General features: G+C 40.3%; 1 long non-coding RNA gene across 1 annotated transcript; it reads right to left on the reverse strand.

Annotated features, from left to right (window-relative positions):
• Positions 1 to 5636: 5636 nt before the first annotated feature.
• Positions 5637 to 11213, reverse strand: LOC103638812 (uncharacterized). The gene is made up of 2 exons (XR_559042.3): positions 11056 to 11213; positions 5637 to 6066 (listed from the first exon to the last, which is right to left on the reverse strand). It is a non-coding gene; the product is annotated as an uncharacterized lncRNA (long non-coding RNA).
• Between the last annotated feature and the right edge of the window lie 1149 nt (positions 11214 to 12362).

A 12362-nucleotide genomic window follows, 5' to 3' on the forward strand; every position in this document is an offset into this window, starting at 1 on the left:
CCTTAGGAACGACTTTGGAGCAAAAAACTTACACTGCGCTCCTTTTGGAACGACTTTTTGTTGCTTCGAAGAATTCATACCGTGTCTTTTTTTAAAATAAATTTAATAATCCGAAGGTCCTCCTTGCTATTGCAAATTTTCAAGCTTCGACAACTTAAGCCTGTGTAGAAGATATGTTTTCCTTGTGGCAAACAACAAAACTATTACTTGAAATTTAAAAAATGTCCTTTATTACACAGAAAATAAAATTGAATGGAAAAGACTGCTGTCAAGGTAGGATATTTGTCAATATATGTGCTTCGACTCTGGCACAGTGCTATTGACTGTGCGAGCTTCGGATTGTTCTCTGAAGTCCCTTTGATGTGGAGCATATTGGCCCCCTTCTGGCTGTTGACCTTGTTGCAGCGGTGGTGGAGGCGGAGGCTGTTGCCAGGAAGCTTGAGGTTGACTTGCCGAAGCAACAGAAACTGCAGGGTGATTGCCTACGTATTCTGGGATGTAAGGCGAATGGTACGAAGCAGTATGCATGACCTGCTTCGACTGAGCTTGTTGTGCCGCAGCTTCAGCTATCTCCTTTTGCTTCTGGATGGTAACATGACACATCCTGGTGGTATGGCCCTTATTTTCACCACAGAACAAGCAAAATATTCTCCTTGGTTGATCTCCAAATCTTCCGCCGAAGCCCCTGGCGCCTCTGCCTCTTGGAGCTGGTGGCCGGAAGAAGCTTTGCTGTTGCCCCGAAGCCTGTGAGGAGCACTGTGGCCTTTGCTGCTGACTCCCCTTATCATCATTTTGAGTAGAGTTGTGAATTGACCTGACGTGCCTCGGATAGAATCTTCCTCCGAAGCCCCTGGTCATTTCGGAAAACCTGAAAGCCTCCTCCCTTCTTTGGCGAAAATCATTGTCGGCACGAATATACTCGTCCATCTTCTGGAGCAGCTTCTCCAAAGTTTGAGGAGGCTTCCTAGCAAAGTACTGAGCTGAAGGTCCAGGCCGAAGTCCCTTGATCATGACCTCAATGACAATTTCGTTGGGCACCGTTGGTGCCTGCGCCCTCAAACGCAAGAACCTCCTGACATACGCCTGAAGGTATTCTTCGTGATCCTGGGTGCACTGGAACAGGGCCTGAGCAGTGACCGGCTTCGTCTGAAACCCTTGGAAGCTGGTTAGCAACATGTCCTTCAGTTTTTGTCATGAAGTGATCGTTCCTGGTCGAAGGGAGGAATACCAGGTTTGAGCGACACTCCTGACAGCCATAACAAAAGACTTTGTCATGACTGCAACATTGCCACCATACGAAGATACTGTTGCTTCGTAGCTCATCAAAAACTGCTTCGGGTCTGAATGGGCGTCGAATATGGGAAGCTGGGGCGGCTTATAGGACGGAGGCCAAGGTGTAGCCTGCAGCTCAGCGGAAAGAGGAGAAGCATCATCAAAAATAAAATTTCCATGATGGAAATTGTCATACCAGTCATCTTCGTTGAGGAAACCTTCCTGATGAAGGTTTTGGTTCTGAGGCCTTCGGTTCTGCTCATCGTGAGTAAGATGGCGAACTTCTTCAGAAGCTTCGTCTATCTGCCTTTGCAGTTCAGCTAGCTTGGCCATCTTTTCCTTCTTCCTCTGCACTTGTTGATGAAGCATCTCCATGTCTCTGATCTCTTGGTCTAGCTCATCCTCTTGCGGTGTCGGGCTGACAGCCTTCCTCTTCTGGCTTCGGGCCTCCCGAAGAGAGAGTCTCCTGATTGGGGTCCAGCGGTTGCAGAGCTGCAGCCCCAGTTGCTGAAGCTTTCTTCGGCGCCATAGCGAAGGTTTATGATCGCCGAAGGTGTTAAAAAACTCAAAGGGTGGTAGTGAGTTCACCGGAGGTGGGCGCCAATGTTGGGGACTTGTTCTCAAGTGCTATGAGTTAAGAACAAGGCAAAACGAAAAACGTTAATTGGTAAAATCCTTCGTCCTTCGAAGCATTATCTCCCTTCGGATATAATGAATTTCGGACGAAGGTTATGAAGGGCATACCTTCATCATCATAATAAAAGATGAAGAAAGATTCATATGTAAAATATGGAAAATAGCATGATCACTTTAAACATTATTATCAATTTATTTTTATTTATGCTACTTATGTAAACAATAACAAATTACAAATGTACCTTCGGCTTGAAGGAAAGTAAAAGTACAAGCGTGACGCTAGAGCGAATGCCAAGTCAGCGTGAACAGTACGGGGATACTGTTCACCTATTTATAGGCACGGGACACAGCCCATACAGAATTACATTCATGCCCTTCACATTTGGTAATAGTTCTATAGTAATCCACCGAGGTCTGAATGGCCTTTTCATCTTTAAGTCGGTTTTATTTTCTGCCACCACGCCGAAGCTTTCCCGCTCACATCTTCGGCGCTGTATCAACCTTCGTATTATTTTGGGCTTCTCCTACTGTGATACCGACTCGAGTCCGAAGATACCTGTTCACACATTATACTCCAGAAATACTGTTAAATCATGTTTTTGAGGACCTTCGTAAGCCGAAGGCCCCCAACAAATCTTATCAAGTAATATGTTTGCATCTTGTACCTCACTTGAAGCATCCACTCGACCTAAGAAGAAGGTCCCTACTAGACTGTTGTCAAGAAAACTGATGAGATGGCAAATGACCCATGCATGTTAGTCCATCCATTAAACATGAGTCCAGAATCATATTCCTTCCAAGAATCCTTATGCTTCTTACTTAATTATATGTTATTCTTTCCTCAACCATATCAAGAAATGGGGTCTTAATCTCATGGTATGACCATGAGTTGTACCTAGAACCAAATTACCTAATAGACTCTCTACACTACCGAAATCGGGCGCTTTGTCGAGTGCCTGAAGCACTTGGAAAAGCCTAAAAAACACTCGGCAAAAACTTTGTCGAGTGTGACACTCGGCAAAGAGAGCTCGGCAAAAAGTACATCGGCAACGACTTCTTTGCTGAGTACTTTTTATCGGGCACTCGACAAAAATTTTGCCGAGTGTCACTCGGTACTCGGCAAAGAAAAGCCGCTGTCACGGTGCCTTGGAACGGAGACGACACCTTTGCCGAGTGTTCTAGGTGACACTCGGCAAAGAGATTACCTCTTTGCCGAGTGTCACCTAATACCTCTTTGCTGAGTGTCACCTAGAACACTCGGCAAAGATATTACCTCTTTGTCGAGTGTCACCTAATACCTCTTTGCTGAGTGTCACCTAGAACACTCGGCAAAGAGATTACCTCTTTGCCGAGTGTCTAGGGTTTAGGGTTTTAGGGTTTTAGGGTTTAGGGTCCACCAGCCTACACTCGGCAAAGGGTCCACCAGTGGGGCCCTTTGTCAGTTTCTCTGTCGAGTGGTCTAGGAGGCACTCGGCAAAGCTTGCTTCTTTGCCGAGTGCCAGGGCCACAATACTCGGCAAAGAAGCTTTACCGGTGCCCAGGTGTTCCTTCTTGGTAAAGAAGCTTCTTTACCGAGTGCTAAAGCTTGGCGCTCGGCAAAGATAACAGCCGTCAGCTATAGACGACTGCTGACGGCCCTTTGTCGAGCGCCGCATTCACCGAGTGTTTGGCATTCGGCAAAGATTTCTTTGCCGAGTGTATTTCTGTGCCGAGAGTCCTGCTCTCAGTAAACGTGGTCGTTATCGAGAGCGGGACTTTGCCGAGTGCCGGTAGAAAGCACTCGGCAAAGAGCCGGATTCCGGTAGTGCTAGCATAATCTTCCAACTTCTAGAGTTAATCACATTTAACGATAATACCATTCTCATAGAAGAAATTAGCAACATGGTCATCAATAATTTATTTAGCCTTCTTATCTTTTTGTGTAGTGCTCAAGAGCAGGTTAAGAGGTCTTGCCATTATGTCTCTCCACAACTACTTCTGGTGTCTTGCGAAGCATGGCACTTACTAACTTAGACTTCTTTTGAGTTTGGGGTTTTGGTGGAGCATAAACAACAAAGGATGTGATGACACTTTGTGAAACTTTCTTCCTTGCTTGCTTAGCTTTTGTACCAAAACTTAGCACTTGTGATGGTTTAGTTCCAGGTTCATCAGCTTGTTCCTCTTCATCTACATCTTCTTCACCTTCTTGAGATGTATTCATTGTATTCACAAACATAGTCCTAGAATTCTTTTTGATGTAATCATCCATCTCTTTAGTAACTATTCTAGGACTGCTTGGACATGCTAATGCATCACCATAATGTAGGGGAATAGGTACACTACACACTAGCATATGTACAACGTTTAGCCAAGATAACATGCGAGTAGAGAATCATGGATTGTTACCACTAGATGCACAAGAAATGGAAGAAGAACATGATGATGTAATGGAAGTAGTCATTTGTCCTCGTGTACCACCTTCAACAACATGTTCACATGTGCTCCTCATGTTCATTGCTGGTCAACATCACATCAACAATAATAACGTGTCCATGGTATCCACATATGCGGGGATAAAACACCATGACGCTTGTGAGCTAGCACCACACATGCAATGAGAGAAATAGCAGGAGTACCTTGGGCACCCACAACCCTAGGGAGAGAAACGACGATGACGACTAGAGCGAGTCTCTAGCATGTTATGCCTTTCATATATGTAGACCTCTTCTAATGGGCTTTTACGCTAAATGACTATTACCATTCTCATAGGTCATGATTGCCTTTTATACATATATTCAACACATAATCCCCAACAAGGTTCTACTTGAACTTGATTATTCCTCCATGTATTAACTTTGTATAGAATAAACAAAGTCTTTCTTTGTAGGATCTGGCCACCACCCATACTTTGATATTGGGTCTATAGATCGAGCCTTCCTCGTAGGATCAATAGATTGGTCGTGAAGTTCTACTAGTAGTTTTGCTATAGCTTTCTCAACTAAGGAAGAATGACCTAGAGCAGTTGAGGCTACATAGGAATTACCAGTTGTGGCAACAAAGTTCTCTAGGATTAGAAATTATCATTTCCACCCTTGCATGCTATTATTCTATATCCACTTCTACACATGAAGAGGTATTCAGTTATACACATGAATAACATGCAAGAGAGCATAGCAGCAACAACAAGAAAAAAGGGGTACATGTGTACATAGGAGTAGCAAGCCAACAACAAGCACCAAGGGGCAGAGGGTAGAACAATAGCATCACGCAAACATAAAGACAACAACTAAGAAACATCAATAAGATAAGAGCATACAACATGTAGTAGATCTAGGCTTCCGGCAACATCAAGCATGACAATCAAAGGCAAAGAAAGAAGATCGAGGACTGTGAAGGTAAGAAGTAGTGAAGTACACTCACCGATGGAGGATGAGCTCAAAACTAGAGAGGCAATGAGGGAGCATAAGGCTTGGTGTAATGGTGTGCTTGTGCCTCTCCCTTGATCCTATTTTGTGTGTTGTGTATAACCCTATTAGACTGAGAAGCCAGAAACCCAGCCCAATTTTTCTCTCCTAAGCCCACTTGAGAATCCTAGAGTGGTCGCTCCACCACCTAATCAAACGATTAATCTCATTTACTCGATGACCAATCAAATAAATGACCAGGTTTTTGGTCGAGGTGGTAGGGTCAGTAGTCTTGGATGGGTAGGAGAACCGATTAGCTCGAGTAATCATGACTAATCTGATGACTTATAAACAGTGAGCATGACTAGTAAAGATAAGTAAAAAAAGCTAGGTCTTTAGTTTTACACAACACAAGGACTAAAAGGTTCTAGAGAAACTTGGCTCATTGTCTCGACAATGAGAAATCACAAGAAATTGTGAAAAGAGTCGGAGGTAACTTGCCCTGTGGAGTAGAGATGAACCAGCAATAGCAGCAGCTCGACCTTGTAGTAACACACAACAATATACCTTGCACCATAGGAGTGTTCACGGAAGCACTTCACAGAAGATCCCTGTTGTGGCCACGTTGCACGGTCCAGTAGCATTGTCTAAGAATATAAAGTCAACCAGCTTTTGGGATTTGAAGACAAAGCTTAAGCAACCCAAGATCTGGTTTCTCTCAACATAAACATATTCCTCCACGAGTAAGTTTCTCCTGAACTTGTCTGCCTATTTTCTGGAAAACAAAGACAATGGTTAGTTTAAGACTTGAATATTCCCAAGTGGCCATACATTGTTTAAAATCATCACACAAGACGTAAAATATTATATATTCCTTAAAACAAAGTTTTCGTACAAAACTGACATCTAGATTCCTTTCTCGAAATTTTTTTCTTTAAAAGGCGTGATTACTAGCTAGTGGGTCCAACGGCCAGCCGTACGTGGGACATGACAGGAACTAGCAGGAACGAGTGATTCCAGCATTCAGATTTGTCCTCTGCCTGAAAACAAGTATTAACAATTGTTCTTTGATTCTTTAAAAAAGAAGCGGTCGTTTCTACTTATTTATGCAAAAAAAAAGAATTCTCCTCTTCAGGACTACTCTTTAGGGCTCGTCCAGGAACCCATTTTTCCAAGGTGTTTATATTTTCTCAAAAAAATTAGTTCATTTTTTCTTAGAAAAATAGAAATCCCTTAAAAAATCGAGTTCCTAAACTAGCCTTTAGGAGGAGAAAATGTTACGAGTAGCTTGCCTAAGAGATAACTACTCTATCCGGTTCAATAAAGCTTACAATTTAAGTTTTTTTAGGAGTCAAAATTTTAAGTTTAATCACTACATAATAACAGTTGAAGGACAGGGCTCATATGGTGGCGAGAAGCCTTTACACTACACTACCTATGTTTAATTAAGTCTCTCTGCGTAGAGATTAAGCTCGTCTCAATTATTCCTTTCTTAGATCTCACTGTGGGAGCTGTTAGCACACCGAACGTTTCACTTTGTACTAATATTTATACTATACATGTCTGATATTAAATAAGTATATTAGATCAATATAGAATATTTTCTTATAGTAAGCTTATTTAGAGACAAATATTAAAAGTATCTTATATAAACTTCACCAGTCAAATTTACGAAAAAATAATTTGTGTAAATATACTTTTTGGACGAAGCGAGTAGATGAATGTAACATGGAGTCATTGGACAGATATGTTATGATACAGTGCCACAAAGGGATTTCATAGAAACGTCAAAAGTTGACAAAAAAAATGAATGTAATGTAGGGAGGGATTATTTCATACATCCAAAGCCAAAGCCAAAGCCAAAGATATATACGTAGGAGGCTATTGCACTATAAGTTTGGTTTAGCACCAATGAGAAATATATAATTAGAACAAAATTTAATCTTGGTCCCCCCTATAAATACTCAACCCAATGCTACAAATCTAGATAGAGGGCATCCATCATTTAGAAAGCAGCACACGCAGAAATAAAAATATGAATGAAATGGAACGGAGCAAGTCAAATCAGTCCCCAATCTATAGATTTATCCTAGCTATAGATAACATATATATTCACAGCATCATAAAAAAAATAATACAGAACAGGCATGCTCCAAAAGGGCAGCTAACAGAAGCATCATGAAGCTTAAAAGGCATGTCCATCCACAGGCAAAGTGCAGGCCGCGCATACACTGAACTTCCAGATCAGGCTTTAATGCTTCGCTTGATCTTTCCCTACAACTAGTCACGTAATCTATTGAATTTTGATGTGATAAGAACGGAACTAAAGTCAAAAAGACCAATGCGATCAACCAAGCCATCAGTTTTTAATTGACAACTTACCAAGATTCCTTTATCCCAGGCCACTTTTATCGATTAGTTAATCTTTTCGATGCTAATCGTAGAGGCAACTATCATTCCTACACTTCAAATCTTCTTTGGCCTTTCTTGATGCTCTAGCTGTGAGAATATATTTGTGTAAAAAGTGCTTTGGACTTTTAATGGCTGTTACTTGAATGGAACAAGGCAGGGTCCAACAAAGGATGATCATGCTCAAGATGCTCTGGATCAAACTGATGGTGACATTAAGCTTTGTAGGCTTAGTGGAAGAAGTAGAGAGCTGGAAACCAGCAGCACTTAGGGTGCGGCATCTTGGAAGGCTAGCTGCGGTCCTCCTGACCTGTCTATGGATATATTATTAGAACACATATTGCAATAGTAATCTATAATAAAATGAAAGCCCTCATCAAAAAGCAAAGTTTTGGTCAACTCATAGCAGATACTGAACTTCGTATAAACTATGAGACTTTTCAAATTTGAATAGCAGCACCGCCACAACACTAGCACCATGTCTATATATTACTGTATCATGTAATAATAATAATCCCTTGAACTCGAATTTTGCTTTAATCTAGAAAAATAAATTGGGTCAAAGCGAAACATGACAATATGAAATAACTACCTTGACATGTAAGTTATGATCAGAAAGGAATTTTACATATGCTCTGAGGAGAATGGTGAAGTCTTGCACCAAAATCCTCCAATCCCCACTACTAATAATTACTGGACTCTTGTGCATGAGAGAGATGCCTTAGTTACTGGACTCTTGTGCACGCTCTATTGGTCAATAGAAACGTAAAGGATCCATCCACTTAATCGTAAACTCTGGAGACTATGAGTTAATATTTGCCGCTAGCAAAGTTAAAGATCAAGACCTAAAGAAAATCTGCATAAAGTAAAAAGTAACAGGAGATCCTGGTAGGTCAAAAAGCAAACTCCTAATTGAGATTTCTCATATCACCAGATATAAGCCAAAAAGAAATTACAGTTTCAGCTGAAAATTTATGGACGTAGAACAGCTAAATATCAACAATAATAAGCCTTTGTCGGTTTGTCCTAAACAAGTTGGGGTAGATTAGAGTTGAAACCCAATAAAAAACATAAGTTAAGTTTCAAATACATAGATAGCCCATTTTTTATGTACTCTTATTAGATTAAAGCTTTAGATATATTCCATAAATTTAAGTGTACTCATATTCAAGACAAATCTTTGGATATATTCCATCATTTTAAGTCTCTTTTTACTCCATATCAACTTCAGCCTTCTGCTACCTTTTTTTCTATTGCTATCGTGCCTTAGGATCCTAATACACATTGGTCCCCTCTACAGGTCTTCGTTAGACATATTCAAACTATCTTAATCGGTATTAGACAAGCTTTTTTCAATTGATGCTACCCCTACCTATCACTTGTATCATCGTTATACACTCGATCCCTTCTTGTATGTCCATAAATCTAATGCAACATATGTATTCTCATAACACTTATTTGCTGAACATATCACCTTTTTATAGGTCAATATTATGCAACATATAACATAGCAAGTCTAATCATCATCATATAAAAGTTATCTTTTAGCTTCTATGATACTCTCTTATCAAATATAATGCTAGATGCTACTTTATCCACCCTATTTATATCCTATGGCTACCACTTCACCAATATCCTCGTCTCTCTGTCACATTGATTCTAAATACTGAAAGGTCTACTTCCTCGTGTGTAGTAATGCTTAAGTCACATCTCATATATTTGGTTTTAGTTCTATTGAGTCTAAAACCTTTGAAGTATAGAGTATCCCGCCAAAATTCTAGTTTCTTATTTACTCATGTCTGACTTTCATCAACTAGCACTATATCATCCGAAAAAGACATATACCAAAGAATATCTCATTGTATATCCCTTGTGACCTCAGCCATCACCAATGCAAAAAGTTAAGAGCTCAAAGTTGACTCTTGACGTAGTCCTATTCTAATCGGAAAGTCATATATGCCTCCATCACTTATTCAAACACCAGTGGCAACATTGTTGTACATATTCTTAATGAGCCCAATGTATTTTGTTGGAACTTTATGTTTGTTCAAAGGCCACCATATAATATTCTTTAGTATTTTGTCATCGAAAACAACCACCAACCCAGTAATCAACTCTACATTGTCATTAATCTACTTTTCTGTCTAAAACAAAAGCATAACAGGCTAACAGCTTACTGTTACCCTCAAATAACCAGTAATTTTCTTTTCATTTATTTATACAAATGAAAAACATCCTGCTGTTATCAACTTTAAGCGACAGTTACATTACAGATAATTTGTTAAACTTAATTTGTTCAATTCTGTTATCAACTTTTGATTCCTCTGCCCAACATCTGCAAAGCTTACCTGGACACCATTACCTTCCAACTATCACTTTGAAATTGTTGAATTTACGACTACGGCATCGTAAAATTTCTTTTTGTTCCTGAACAGCATGCCTAAGAAAGAAACAAAAGATTAGCAGCATGGGATTTCCATGCGCACATGTCAAGTCTATTCCCAGGTTCATGTCCCAGCCACCGTCACTTTCTCAAAAGAACAAAAGCTAGGATACAAGCAAACTTTTCCGTAAAAAAGGTGAAAGCAAAGTAAAGCAAGATTGTTTTGACCCTAATGAGTTCATGGTCCCCTTTGACTACACAGATGCAAAACAGTGTACTAATCTACAGAAGCCACAGTCCATTGGTATAGATGCCATGCTCTCTCTAACTAACTCAGCTTTTGTAACTGGAGATCAAAATAAATCCTCAGATGCCATTCGAGGAACGACCAAAGAAAACCCACCCATGCGTGGACGGCTGGACCACATTCCTCAAGTGCTTGGTCCAAGACTCTCTAGGCAAACTTTTGACCGCGGTTGGAAGAAACCAAAAACTGAACGCAACCAATGCGAGCGAAAGCAATCGTGCACTGAACATTCAGTGTTTCACAACTGCCAGTCCCTTCCCCCAAGAGGCCATGGCTCGTTTTAGCTACAGGCTCGTCATGGAATCGTGCCAGTTTCAGAGAAGGGTCACGCACAATGCGACAGGGCACGACCAGAACAGTTTTGTCGCAGGATCCGACAGACTGTTTCAGATTATGCCTGAAAACAGCTAGAGGTTCAAACACTGCAGAATTCAGACACGAAGCAGAACTGAATACCTTACTATTGGTCTTGACACAGATGTGGAAAACAAAAAAAAGGTGAACTTTTTTCGTTGTTTGAGGTGGAAAGTAGAGCTGGCTTGTTTTTTGGACTGATCAGTTTGGTCAGAATAAAATGCCAAAAGCATCTCATAACCGCTAGAAGAGGTGAAGAGCACGGCATGTTTAAATACTCGAGGACTGGTTGAGATGCTGCTGGTCCGTACCGATGGCGTAGCCGCTGGAGATACTTCCTCGATCTTCCGTGTGCAGCGCCTCTCTGGAATGATGCCAAATCCGCCGTCGGATCGCGACTCGGAACTACCGCCGCCGGCGACGCATCTCGCTACGAGGACGCGGCGGGGCCGGGCTACGTGGAGAGATGAACGACATTCTTCCTGGGCTTGGGAGGCTAGTTGGTGGACTGGGCTCGATATCATAGTAAGTGGTTGGCCCAATCTGGAAAGAGAGAAAAGGAGAACGAAATTAGACCAGCAACTTTTATTATTAATTTTATATCTATACTACTTGTTAAGAAGGTAAAAGTAGTCTGTCGTTCTGCCGTCCTCCGCGCAGAAAAAAAAAATCAAACCATGGCTGTCTAGAGATCGAACCTTGGATCTATTGAGCAGAATACCTAGCCTTCCACCCTCTAGTCAACATGACTCATGTTAAATTGTATACAACTTCAACTAAGACGTCTTTTGTGTTTAACCCACCGTCCACTCTGTATGCTCACTGAGTCTAGAAAAACATTTATAGCTTGGGCCCTGATCTTTCTGGAATTTGGGACGCAGTCCAGGAAATAAAGAAAATAGGAAAAAGGAGTTTAGAAATTGATTTTTAGTTTAAAAATAATTGCAGAAACCCATTTAATTCATGGAAATTTCATATTAAATCCAAATGAGTTCATTCCAATTTTTATAATTCTATAATATTATTTTATCACATAATACCTCTGTTTTGTCATGAAAACAACAATAAAATTGATTTCCTAATTAATCCTATATCAAATACATAGAAACTTTGGAAATTCGTAACTTCCCCATTTTAATTCCAAATTGAATCGTTCCAGTTGTGTTAGTCTCGTATGAATATTTACTACGCAGTAACAACATTGATTATACCATGTTTCATACTTTTATAAATAGATATTTATTTATCCTATGTTAATTGGGTTAATCTATGTCTATTGGATTAATTTATTTAATATATTAATATATTATTCTAACTTTATGGTTATACGATGTTTGACCATTAGTCTTGCAAACACACACTTATCTTTTTGTTTAAGCAAAAGCGTATGGTGGTACGTGTCCGATGACTAACGATGTACGAGAGAATTTCTTCTGGTATGTGTGAAACGTGCTCTCCAATAATGAGACCATACAAATCGTGATATATATCAAAGTCTGCATGATACTGATGGTTGCAATGTAGTGGTGAAACAGATAGATTATAAATAACAAAATTTATGTATGGCTAGAATCACAAATTGATTATGAAACATTTTCTCATAACGGTATAACACATA

This window comes from Zea mays, chromosome 9, assembly GCF_902167145.1.
Source record: "Zea mays cultivar B73 chromosome 9, Zm-B73-REFERENCE-NAM-5.0, whole genome shotgun sequence".
Taxonomy (NCBI): Eukaryota; Viridiplantae; Streptophyta; class Magnoliopsida; order Poales; family Poaceae; genus Zea; species Zea mays.